Source organism: Cupressus sempervirens, chromosome 5, assembly GCF_028749045.1.
Source record: "Cupressus sempervirens isolate cs-2001-9-10 chromosome 5, ASM2874904v1, whole genome shotgun sequence".
Classification (NCBI taxonomy): Eukaryota; Viridiplantae; Streptophyta; class Pinopsida; order Cupressales; family Cupressaceae; genus Cupressus; species Cupressus sempervirens.
Genome location: NC_143122.1, coordinates 16757938 through 16771837, shown reverse-complemented (window position 1 = coordinate 16771837; position 13900 = coordinate 16757938). Strand labels below are relative to the sequence as shown.

The window sequence follows — 13900 nt, the reverse complement described above, 5'->3', positions numbered from 1 at the left end:
ATTCCATGAAAACCCTAAAAAGCATGATTAAATTTGTTGCTCCAACCTGCAATAAGACAAAAAAAGCAAATTGATTAGTCACCCAAAATCTTCCAAAAGGAAAGCTTAACTATGGAAGAAAAAAGATTTAACTTTTTTTGTTCTTTTTTCTATGCGCAAAAATGCTTAAAATAACCTCTACTCTATGGAACCACCAAAAGTTAAAATTTGATTTATACTTTTTCTTTTTTCTTTTTTCTTTTAAAGACAAAGTGCAGAAACAAAGATGTTAAAATAGAAATGCAATAAAGACAAGTGGAGATGACAGTTCATCAAGTGTAGATGCCAAACTACAAAAATGTTGATCTGCAGAGATGACAGAGAAAGAGGTGCAGATGACAGTTTAGTTTAGCGGCATAGAAAACAAGAAACTGGGCAGAGATGCTAAACTGTGAAGATGCTAATCTGCGAAGATGACAGATTAGGTTGGCGATGGCAGAGATGACAAAAGACTAGAGGCGATGACGGAGACGAAAAAGTAGCTGGCAGAGATGACAGTTTACAGGCACAGATGCCAAATTGCATAGACAACAGTCGAGGTTGCAGAGATGATAGTTCACCAAGCGCAGACGACAATTCACTAGGCATAGATGCCAATCTGTGGAGACGCTGATCTACGAAGACAATAGTGCGCGAACAGAATAGAAATGCATGGATTTTTCCAAAAAAAAATTAATTTTTTGGTTTTTTTTGGATTTTTAGAGGGTATGTCTTACTAAGTGCGTTCTTTAACCTGCAAAAATAAGCAAAACACCCTACAACCCACTTAAACAACAACAAACATTAGATGGTTAGTTTATAAGAACAAAACATAGAGTGAAATGGATGAATGAATGACCCATAGTGGGGTCCCACGGGCATGCCAAAATGTATATGAGAATATGTTAGCAAGTAATACTAATCTATTTAAAAACAAAAGCATTAACTAGCATAAAAACCATAACATATAAGAGAGACAAAGTGAAACCCTCAAATGAGAATATGAGCCATAGAATGGCTCTCCCAATGAGGATGGTCACTTGCTTTGAAGATGAGTCTATTTTCTTAGATTTGGTATGTATGCTCAAGGTTCTCAAAACTAGCTTCAATGGAGATGGAAAATGGAAAATTGGTAGCTTTGTGAGCTCTCAGTTTGGCATTATGAGGGTATGGTTGATGATTTTTGGTTCTCAAACTAGCATTATAACTTTGGCTTAAGGATTATGATGAAATGACTTGGGAGGGGATTCAATTTATAGGCTAAGGGCTTGAGGGATGGAGGGCTAAGAAGAAAGGATGGGGAAATGGTTAAGAAGGGCTCAGATTGCATGAGAGGAGAGCACATGGATTGTGCTTCCTTATAGCCAATCAGGGAGTGACACATGTCACAGGGTGAGTGGATGGAGGAAAGGGCAAGGATGAGTCAACAAAGGAGGCTCAAGGGATAATATCTTCATAAAGACCCTTCATAATGGCTTTGTAAGAGCAATGAATGGACTTGTAAGAGTCTTTATGGTCTTTGTAAGAGCATTGAAGGCTTAGTGGTTGGGATATTTTGGAGGGAGTTGAGATTGTTGACTTTGCTTGGCTTAGGAAAGTCTTAAGCTTTCTTAGGGAATGTGACAACATTAGGGGGTGGATTAAAGGTGATTTAGGATTAGATTGGGCTTGTTAGAGATATGCAAGTGGATGGCATTCAATGAGGGTGGGTGAGTTAGTGGCTAAGCTTGGTTAGTATGGGTGGATGGGGTGGATTAGGCTAAAAAAGGAGGTTTAGGATAGTTTAGGGGTTATTAGATTTGAGGGTTTTATTTATCAAATAGATTTATTTGATAAATGGGGATTTTGGAATTAGATAGAAGAATAGGATTTAATTGATAAATAATAGGTTATTTGAATTATCAATTAGGACTATAGATGATTAATTAAATTAATCATCTAGGGGATGGCAAAGGATTAATTAAATAAGAATTTAATTAATGATGCCTTTAGATATAACTAAATATGATTACCAAAGTGGTGTAATCAAATTTAGGTGTCTACAGGTAGGAGGAGGGGAAGGATAGTGATGAGAAAAAGGAGAATCAAGGGAGTGGGGAAGAGAATGAGTAGGATTTTGAGGAATATGGGTCTGGCCATTACACTTGCAAGATTTCAGGAAAAGACAAGAATGTGGTTTGGAGGAATTTTGATAATGTTTCTGTGAGGATGGGGCTCAAGGGAGAGATGATGAAAACTTTGGTTAAGGAAAATAAGGAGGGAAAAATTCAAATGGAGGAGCTTATTGATCATGCCCTTATTATTCTGAGTGACACCACAAAGGGAAACCCTCAAATGGATGTGGTTAATAATGCAAAGAAAAATATAATTGATAGCTATAGAACCACAAAATGGACTTACCATGAAATCTAAGAGCTTAAATACAAAGTGGGAAGATTGGAGAGGGATAATTGTAGCGATAAGAATAGGAAAACCAAGGAGGAAAAGGATACGAAAGACAGAGTGGAGGAAGTAAGGAGGAGAGTTAGAGCATGGAGGGCACCCTGAAGAAAATCGTTGAGCAAAGATATAACATTCTTAAAGCTTCTAATGACAACATAAAGGTGTTGATAAACAAAATTGAGGAACATAGGGTTAGTAAGGAGGAAGACCAATATCTCAGCAGTGATAAACAAAAGTCTTCTGAGGATGGATTGACGAAGAGGACCAGATCTAGTACAAAGAAAAAGGATACTTAGGAACCTAATAAAGATCTTTCTAACCTTAAGAAGGTAGTTGGAAGAGTGTTTGAGATGGATATTTGTGCCGCAAGAATTCTCAGAGAAATTTCCTAAGTTGTTCTCCTGGCTTCTTTCCTGGTTTTTTTTTTTGTTTCCTTGTTTTCTTTTTCTAGTTTTATCTTGCTATCTTGTAGGAGGTTGTTTTTTAGCCTGTGGCTTTTATGTTGTTGATACTTTAAGAACTTTATTTATGTCAATCATTTAGTTATGTAGGGTTTCAATACCCCATCAACACCTATTTTCCATAATAAAAAACAATTTCTTAACATATTGAGAAATAGAATTTAAAATCATATTTATACCATATCACATTAGACCAAATAGGCTTACCTTCTCAATATTGTCCATCATTACACCCTTCACTTTAGAAACCCAGGCCTTTACTTTTGCAGGCTTGTTGATCTCTTCTAGATGATCCACATAATATTTCATATGTTGTTAGAAAGGATAGGGTTTTTGTTTCACCAAAAGATTGACTTTTTAATTCTTGATACAAGCGATAGTCTTATAGAGCCATAGGAGGCAATTAAACCATGTCCTGAACCCTACAAGGGATGCTAGCCTGCTGCCAAGTGGCTTGCATGATTCAAACCTGTGACCAAGATTTGATACCAATTGTTAGAAAGGCCAAGGTTTCTGTTGCACCAAAAGATCAACCTATTAATGCTCAATACAACCAATAGTCTTATAGAACCACAGCAGGCAGCAAAACAATGTCGCAAACCCTATAGGGGATACTGGCCCACTGCCAACATATGTTCCTCAAATTTTAAACTACATAATTTGATACAATATTATCCATAATTGATGACATTATTAAAAGGGAAAAATCACCTTTACTTCTATTAAATATGCATTAATATCTATAAAATGCACACTTGAAATACACAATAAGAGGTTAAAATTTAAGTAAGAACCATGAAAAGAGAAACATACTTTAGTATATATATATAAAAACTTTTATTTCCCCCAAAATTGAAATCATCACATAAATTTTTTATCTACAAAAAATAAAGAAAATAAAATAAAAATTTTCTATCAAAATATTTATGTCTGTCAATCAAAGAACACAAAAAATTTCCTCACATTCGAAGCAAGCAATCAAAATAGGTTTGTTTGAATAAATGAACTACCTCATCAGTTTTTAATGAATGTTCCTTTATGGATGAACATGTTGGGTCCTCAAATAAAATGGAAGTAACTAAGACAAGAACTTCCAAAGGTCTTTTTTCCCACACAAAATTTGAAGCAAGGCTAGTCTTTTGTGTTGTTGAAATTTCTTCATATTTGTAATTACAATGAAGATAGGGATAACCACAATAATTTGAGAATTTTTGAACTTTGATGCCACTGTTCTAAAATTATTATGGGGTTGTAGGTGGTTGTGTTATTCTAAATATCTCACCAAAAAATACAAAATCTAGTAATAGAGAAATAATATCAAGTCGTACTAGTATATCACATTTTTACCTACCAAAGACAAGAAACTTATAATGAAAATTTAGAAGAAATGTAATATTTACCCTTCACCCTTTTGTTTTTGTTTAAATTCCTTGAGAAATTTCACCACCTAACTAGATAAATAAAGAATTATAAGATATCATTGGAAAAATTAACAACATTAGTATGGAATATCCTCAAACCAATGTGACAAAATTTTAATTGTTATTCTCATAATGGTATCCAAGAAGTCAGGCATCCAAGAAGTCAAGGCAATGTTTGTGGGACAAATGGATAGTTGATTTTTTGGTGAATGGTAAGAGGACTTGTAAGAGTATTAAATAGAAATGTTTAATGATAATTCAAATGAAGGAATGGAGGGAGATCAAGTTGGGTGTGAAATTATATATGGGTTCTTTGATATTTCTAGAGCAGATATTTTTCATATTTGAAGGTGTAGAAGGAAAGAAGGGTTATGAAGTCCTCAAAATGAACAGGAGAATGGATCATAAAGCTGAGAACATATTCTAGCTTTGAATTCATCACCAATAAGATATGATCATTTCTCATGTTAAAACCCCACCTCCTAGGAATTTTACACATGTGAGAACAAGTGTATCCATTGGGCATATGACACCTGAGAATAATAAATATTATTTTTCAGTTTTCCCTTGCGCATAATGTACACATTTTGTACCCAATATTTTTTGGCCCAAAGGACCTATTTGAATAAAACCAAGTCTCATGAATTCACCAAGTCCATATTAACAAAACTTCTTAACATAGATCTATATGGCCAATTAAGATTGGACAATATCATTGTTATGATGAGTATTGAACCCCTTGGTGTTATGACTACTTTGATTATGATAATTTATTTATGTTTTATTATTATATTTAGAGAGTGATAGTTACTTCTTGATGTTTTACAAAGTTTATCAACAAGGGAGACTAAATATGTCTAAGCTATACTGGAAGAATTAATCTTGGATGTAGTGTTTGATTAGCAGGAGATGAAGGAAGAATCAAAAAATCTAATATTGCCTGCTCTACAATGTTGTGGAGTAGAGAATACAATTCATCCCACTTTTGTAAAAGAGGATATCATTGTTCCAAATGCTAAAATAGAGGATGTGTTTATTCCTAAATTGGAAACAAAATATGTAGTCGGTCCTAATTATGAAACATAGGATGCAGTTGATCCTAGTTATGATACAAAGGATGCAATTAATCTTAGTTCTAAAGCATAATGTTATTAATCCTAATTCTAAAACTTAAGATAAATCAAAGCATAATGAAGTTTAAAATGCAAAATAGCTCCCTTCATTTCCTTGCGTATTGATTTCTGACATAGGCTTATCCCAACATGAGAGTTCGTTTAAATAGGAGCTACCCCAGTTTCTATCATCAAGATCTCAAAATTTTAGAATAGACAAGATCACAAAACACTATCAAACTCCAAAAAATTGCCAAACAAAAGAAAATGACTATATTTGGGTAATTTAGGAAAATAGGGACTATGATAGCCTTATAATTTGTATAGATATAGATAGTGGGGAACTGAAAATATGGCCAACAAAGGAGTATGCATTTATATTAAGTGTCACAAAATGGCTATCTATGCCACTAAGATTTTTCCCATGCTATTAGATTTTCCTAAACCAATGAAAGCTATTTACATCTATTATGCTTTTTCAACATCTATTATGTTCTTGCAACCTATCTACTATTTTAGAAGGTTTCATGATGTTCCATCCATATAGAGTATTGTGAGGTTGTAAACCTACCTTTAAAACCATTGAAGAGAGCACTAATAAGAATAATAAATCACTTCATTATAATAGATCAGTTATGCACAAGATTTATTCCAGCATGGCGGCCACATGTTTCTCAATTCATGGGAACATGTTGCTTCTCCAATTACAAAATGTTGATTGATATGGACTTGTGACTAATGGAAAATGTGCTTAGCATTCACATAATGTTTATTTATTACAATTCAATGAGCTAAAACTGATAGAATTTGGTCTAAGCTAGATCTTTTTTAATTTCCTTTTTGCAATTAAAAAGTGTTGAATTCATGGACTCCAAAAAATTTCTAGTGCATTTCTTACATCAATATAGGTTGCATTAGAGGGCTTGGTAAAACTTGCAACTTATTTTGGCTAATTAATGTTGTTTAGATTCTTTGACTATGCTCTGATATTTTCTAAGGTTCCTTGATAATAGGTAAAGTATTTAGACACAACATATTAGTAATTTAAAACCTTTGAAAGGAATTTATTTTAGAAATTGAAATGAATTTAGAAGGTTCAAGAAAATGATAGTAGTCACTAGATAACATGATTAGTGACTAAAAAATCAAGAAAGATCAGGCACTAAGAGAATGGTGAAAGGATATGTTCACCCATTAGAATTTGAATGTTCTTGCAGAAAACTTGATATCCAATAAAAAATATTACATTTAAAACCCCATTTGTAAGCTTACTAAAGATGCCATGCTAACCATATAAGACTAGATCTTTGGCTAGAAGATCTCTACATTTTAAATTTTTGAACATAATTTCTATGGGTTGTCACTGGAACAATTCCAGAGAAAATGTCTAGAATTAGGTAATGTTGTTTGTGAAAGATATTATGATAAGATTTAAGTGATTATGAATTAATCATGTAGTTTAGGAATATCTCTGGATTGATAGGGAACCTTTGTCCAATCTCTACCTCTCTTGAAAAATATTTCTATCAAGCTATCTGTACTAGTTTTCATATAAAAATATTTAAGTTGGGATATTAATTGTTTGCAAAAGGAAAAATTTGTAGATAAAAATATTTATATTAGATTTTCTATTTTTTTTCGTAGTAGGACCACTTGAATTAATCTATTTCAACTACTCACAGTGTTGACAATGAGCATATTTTGATATACTTTTCAACTTTATGTGACCCTCTATAATATTTATTTTTGGGTAAGGCTACCTAGCCATGCCCAACACATTAGGTCAGGAAATTCAATACTAGAGATGATCTCAAATGGTTGCATTCTAATTTATTCTTTTTGATAAATTTAACAAATCCACTTTTGATTTTTAATGTCAAGGATTCAAATGATCTCAAAGTGTAGAATGTCGTTACAAGTGTAGTCCATAACATCATTAATTACAACTTAGTATCTAACTATATAATTCTTCCTAATATGCATCCATAAGATACAAGCATGATTGAACTTATTAAACTTACAAACAACAAGGTGTACTAGGGTGCAATAAAAAGTTGGTAAGTAATTTTGTCTAATGTAATTACATAGTCATGTATGGGCCATGATGAAACTATTAACTAAGATTATAGTTTGAAAATTAAAGCTCATATATGTTCATTATGCTTAATTAATCATATCTTCTTATAGCCTAGGTTAACCATTGAGAAAAGATTATGTTGGTTTAAAAAAATGTGTATAGAAACCTTTAGTATAAAAATATAGCCTACATGCATGCCCAAAAAATCCCAATAAATGTGAGAGAGTAATAGATACATATGCATTTTGGTTATTGGAAGTCCTCATCTATAATGTCAACAAAGAATTTAAATGGTTTAAAAAAAAGAAACTTGAGTACAAAATGTTGAAGGTTACGCTAGAAAGATTTGGAAGCCAAGGAGATGAAACCTTATGTAGTCATGGTATTTCCTAAATTAAAAATGAAATCATCTTTCCAAAAGGCTATCAGTTGTACTCTTACACCCTCTCTGGGCACAAGCACAAGTGTTAGTTCATCATAATAATCACAAGAGACAAGCAACATTCAACTAATACCAAGTTAAAAAATCCCTTGAAACATATAATATAAATTGGAAAAAAATCATATTACATTATCATTTTGTTTAGATTGGCTATAATCTCATGACTATGCTAAGATAATTACATATTATTGGAATTCAAATTGCACATCAACATTAACAAATATTCTCATAATAACAAAAATGGAAGAGGTGAGTCTTGATAATATTCTATAATCATCACAAAGTTCTACCTTGGAAATATTCCCATGGATTATAACATGCTAAAGTCTTGGGCATCTTTCAAGAACTTCTACTATCCATCGATTGAAGAGATCATTAATTTCCATTGAGCTTAACAAAGCTTATCACATTCTACAGTAGATATAATCATTTTAATCCAAATAGGATAATCCCATCCATAAGTTCATAGCTCAAAGCAAGGTTTCTCAATTTAGGAAAACTAGTTGTTATTGTCTTTAGATTCATATACTCATCTTTAGCATCAAGAATTACATCCCAAATACATAGTCTTTTTAGTTTGATTGATTTTAGTATCATTTGGTGTAATTTTAGCAACATTAGCATAAAAATGCTAATATCCACTACCTCCAAGCTCTCCATTGTCTCTCCCATCACAAAATTAACAAGAGACACATCCTAAAATTTTAGGTGATTTTGATTTCCCTTACTAACGAATTAAAAAAATCTCAATTATAGTCTCCTTCAAATAAAACCTCTCCAAATTATCTACTTCAAGAATCAATTCATCTAAGCTTAATTCTTCCATAGATACATTCTTCAATCCAGGATTATTGAGCTCCAAATATGAAGTATGGATCGACATCAAGGAAGGATAGAAAGAGAAGTAAGAGTACAACCAATTTATAAAGGAAAAATACCTATCACCTTAAAGAGTTTAACATTGACATGATATAGGGATCGATAGAAAGAAGATCATTAATCATTTTTTAGGCTCAACAATATGATACACAAAGTATCCATGTGCAACAACCAAGCAAAAATACTAATTAATCTATATTGAAAACACATATGATCATGAAAATGTTAATTGGGTGGGACTAGCATCAATATTAGAAGAGAATATTTTGATGTATACATGGGTCATCATATTGACTACAAGGAGTATTGAATGAGAGAAATTATATGATCAAAAAATATTACATATTTCAGCATATATGTATTTGAATAATGGCCTTTATCATATGTAACCAACTTAACAATAATAAATGAGATTTTGATCATTAAGTTAAAGATATGAGTGATGGCCAAGGGTGATGCTCATGTTGGTCCGTAAATCAAGGAGATTAGATCACCTAGTTGATAAACACAATTAAATACCATGGTAGGTCTATCATATTGTAGATTGATAACAAGTAATAACAGATCAGGGTTAGCATATATTAGTGTCTCTATAGTGACTAATTCACTCAACAATAGATAAAAAGTTGGTAAGAAGACCAATTATCTAATCAAATGAAGGAATCAATTAAAATTAATGGGAGAATATGTGAGATTTAGCGTAATTGATAGTGATGATAATAAACGAATGCCAAGAAAATAAAATTGATTGAGAAGACTAATTGATAATGTAGTAATGAAAAGGCAGGACTAGTATTTGTTATGAAGGATAGGATATGAAAGGATATAAGGACATGCCCCATATAATATGAGTCTTCACTTAAGATCACAAATATAATGAGTCGTTCACATCATTCATTAAACATCAAATTATGACTTATTTTTTCTTTATGCATTTTTTATTGGATTGAGCACTTGTCTAGTAGGCATAAACTGGTTGTACTTAATTATTTATAAATTAGAGGAGGAATCATGGTTGCATGAGTTAAGAGTTTAGATTAAAAAAAAAAAATCAATATCACCATTGCAAGGATACATCTCTATATCTGAAACAACAACTTTATCAATATAAGAAATACCATAAACTATTTATTTTTCTAATAAATGTATTTAGGCCTCAATAAGTAATACACAATCCTCTATGGTACCAAAGAATTGTGTCTATTTTAAGAGGAAGATCTTAACAAGGCACTACATTAAGAAAATTGTTGTTTCCCCAAACCTAGATGCTAGTGCTACATATACATGTGGGTTTCATTTACAATGATAAGAGGCAAGCTAGCCTGTATAGAAAAATGGGTAAATTTATCTAAGAACAAGCTATGATATTAATAAATATATCCCATCTTACTTGGATTTTATATTATGATCAGGATTCCATGCCTTCCCCAAATAAATACAATAACTACTCCACCACCCAGGATCTTTTTGTTTCATCACTTTCATTTTTTTATGGCATTAGGTAGGTTCAACAAAGAGGGCATGTTTTCTAATCATGATCAACCCATTTATCTAAGTGATTCTTGTGAAAAATATGGTAGAAATTCATCAATTATCTTATCTCTTCACATTTATCAAACTCATTCAGACATAAAGAGCATGATACCTAATAAATTTTGGCAAATTTGTGTATTAAATCCCTAAAATTTATTATAGAAAGGCACTCTTTGTCATATCTATGAATTCCTTCTCAAAAAACTCTGGTAGTCTAATGAGTTTGAGGAACTAGAAGATTCCATTTCAAATAGATGCAAGAAGAACGATTGCATTGAATACCAACTTGTAGATGATGAGCTTTGAGTAGCCTACAATAAAACCCATGATAATAAAGGAAGTAGCCCACTATAGACCAATTTTGGTTTAAAAAATCAATCCCGCGTTCTTGGTAATTGACTGGGACTATTAAGAAATATATTATGTAGAATGCTTGGTATTTCAATAGTCAACCCAACTTGACTGAGTGTCCTTAATAAGCACATTAAATGATGTAGGTTTTAGCCTTTATGCATAAATTTTTTGACCCAACAAAGTAGTGAGGAAATATAAACTACCTTGGATAAACCCTTTATGAGACAAATATCTAGACAAATTATGCATGCAAATGAGCTTGAGGTCTAAGAACTTGACCTTCAAAATTATATAAAACAAAAAAAAAAACCTAAATTTGAGCTTGCTAGGTAATAATGAATCAAAGAAAACAATGAATCAATGCATGATCATTAAATCAAATAAATAATAATATCATGAAATTAAAGAAATAGGGAAGACAAGATAGGTTTCATACCATCATTGAAATTATCTACTACCAATATTTCTAGGGTATGGGGCCTTCTACTTTGCTGCAATTATTTCATGTGTACGTATAATAGTGCCAAAAATTATATGCTAACAATATTTCTTGGGTATTGACCTTATACTTTGACCTTCTACAACTGCTCTGATAAAAGTGTTGAAAGGAGATTGTTGAAGTGAAGAAGATTGATGAAACCTATCATGGAACAATAATTATTTTGTCACTAATGTAAAACTTGCTACTTGTTGGTGATACAATTGCTTACTTTGGTCTGAATGCTATTATTTGATTGATTGATGAAGAGGATTTGAAAAAAAAGGATAACTAGAGAACCTAGAGAAAGATTGATTTATTCGGTGTATAAATGGAGTAGTAAGATCAAGCAAGGCATTGATGATATAGTGTAATGTTTATCTACTTAAGGCTATAATGAAAGGATACTTAAGTTGATGCAAGAGCATCCTAGGTGTAAGGGCAATCTTGCATCACCCAAAAATATTTTATTTTCAGTCTTTTCCATTTTATTAAGGACTACTAGATAGGGTGGTTACTATTTATGGGAACTTGCTATTTTTAGTAAGTTTTTCATATGAGCTCAAAATTTTCTCATTTTCTACAAGAAGCTTCATTTTAGAGATATAAACCTACCATAAAAATCTCATTTCTCCAGCTTAAGTATCAGAGAAGTTATTGTGGATTTTCAGTGGAAAAATTTGTAGAAAAATCTTTAGGCTCACTGTTGGAGGCCTTAGACTGCTTGGATGATGCAGAAGCATCCTGGGTTACCTTGTTATCCTACTCATTTTTGTTCATTCTGCAAGTTGGTGCTAAGTTATTGTAGCACTCAGTTGATGTCAAGTTACTGTAGCACTTAGTTGGTGTTGAGTTACTGTAGCACTCAAATTGTGTCGAGTTACTGTAGCACTCAGTTGATGATGAGTTACTATAGCACTTAGTTGGTGCCAAGTTACTATAGCACTTAGTTGGTGACAAGTTACTATAGCACTCCTTTATGTGCCAAGTTGCTATAGCAATCCCTTCATGTGTCAAGTTACTCAATGTATGCTAAGTGACTCTTCATGTGCTGAGTTACCCAATGTATGTTGAGTGTCAGTATTTGGACATTTTTTCTACGAGCTAACTTGCAAGATTTATTTTGATCATGACGTTTATGTTAAGATCTTTTCTTGGGATGTGTCTAGACCATTGTTGGGTTGGCCCTTCTCTTATGTAATGTTCTAGAATGATCTATAAGCCATTTTGGCAAGTATATATAGAGTGTTTAGGCTTAGAGTTAGGCAAGATTTAGAGAGCAAATAGCAGAGCAGAACTAAAAGTGCAAATTTGTAGTTAGATCTTTTGAATGTGAATGTGTTTGTAATTGGTTGTAACACAAAAGGCTTATAGCTAGGCATGTATGAAGACATTTTGATCAATCAATAAAATTATTTCACTCTTCTTCCTCCTTTGGTTGTTGTTCTTTGTGTTTTCTTTTGTTGTGTTAACTCTTGCAAGGTGGTTTGGATAGTTGGATGATCCTTTGGCCCTAGTTATTTACTCTTTTCCTATATCAGTTGGTATTAGAGATTGACATTCATCCTTGTGACAATTGGATCATGTAGAACCCTAATTCAAATTTGGTTGTAGGGTTGCAGATCTACAGATTTGACCTATAACTTGCAAAAGGTTATGATCTTGCAGGAACCTGATTTGTAAAGATGGTTTGTGGTAGAGGAAATAATGTTGATAATGTTATATTGGGTTAGTTGAGACAAATTACAGCCAAATTAGATGTTGTGGAGATAGCCCAAAGGAGAGGAGCGCATCTTCAAGATGTGAGTGATGATGAAGTAGTAGAACCAAAACATATTCTAGAACCTAAAGAAGATCAAGATGAGGAAAGATTTTTGTGAGTGTTGTCTAGGGAAAATTCAAAGCCTTCTATAGAAGTTGTTCCTTACGATCAAAAATTGGATATCAATGTTCTATTGGATTGGATCTCTCATATGGAGAAGTTCTTTGAGTATGTAAACACTCCTAATAATAGAAAGGTGAAGATTGCAGTCACTAGGCTAAAAGGTCATGCATCAGTATGGTGGGTGCAATTGCAAATTGATAGACAAAGGAGAGGAAAGGAGAAGATCAGAACTTGGGCAAAGATGGTGAACAAGGTAAAGAAAAAATTCCTCCCTATGGATTACTAGGTTAGCTTGTTGAGAAAGATGTAAAATTTGTAACAAAAGGACATGACTGTGAAAGAATATACTAAGGAATTCTATAGATTGGACATCATATCTGGAAATGTGGATGATGATGTTGAGAAAATTGCAAGGTACATTAGTGGATTGAGATCTAGAATACAAGATGAAATAAGTTTTGTGAAGTTGGACAGTGTAGAAGAAGCATATCAATATGCCTTGAAATATGAGGAGATCTTGACAAAGAAGCATGAAAAAAGACAAAGAGGTAGAGGTGGTAGATTCTAGAGAGGCAAAGGTAGATCTTATGGAGGAAGTGGTAGATCTGACAATTTTGTGCCAGATAAAGGCAAATCTAAATGGAAGAATAATGGCAAAGGCAAGATCAAGTGCAAAGGTGATATTTCATATCAAGGAGGTACTAGATCTTACCAAGGAAGAGGTAATTCTTATTCTAGAGGTGGATTTGATGGTAATTGTTTCAGATGTGGTAAAGAGGGACATAGATCTTTTGAATG

General features: G+C 32.6%; 1 pseudogene; it reads right to left on the bottom strand.

Annotated features, from left to right (window-relative positions):
- Nucleotides 1-8158: 8158 nt before the first annotated feature.
- Nucleotides 8159-8856, bottom strand: LOC149554386 (F-box/LRR-repeat protein At1g67190 pseudogene; annotated as a pseudogene).
- Between the last annotated feature and the right edge of the window lie 5044 nt (nt 8857-13900).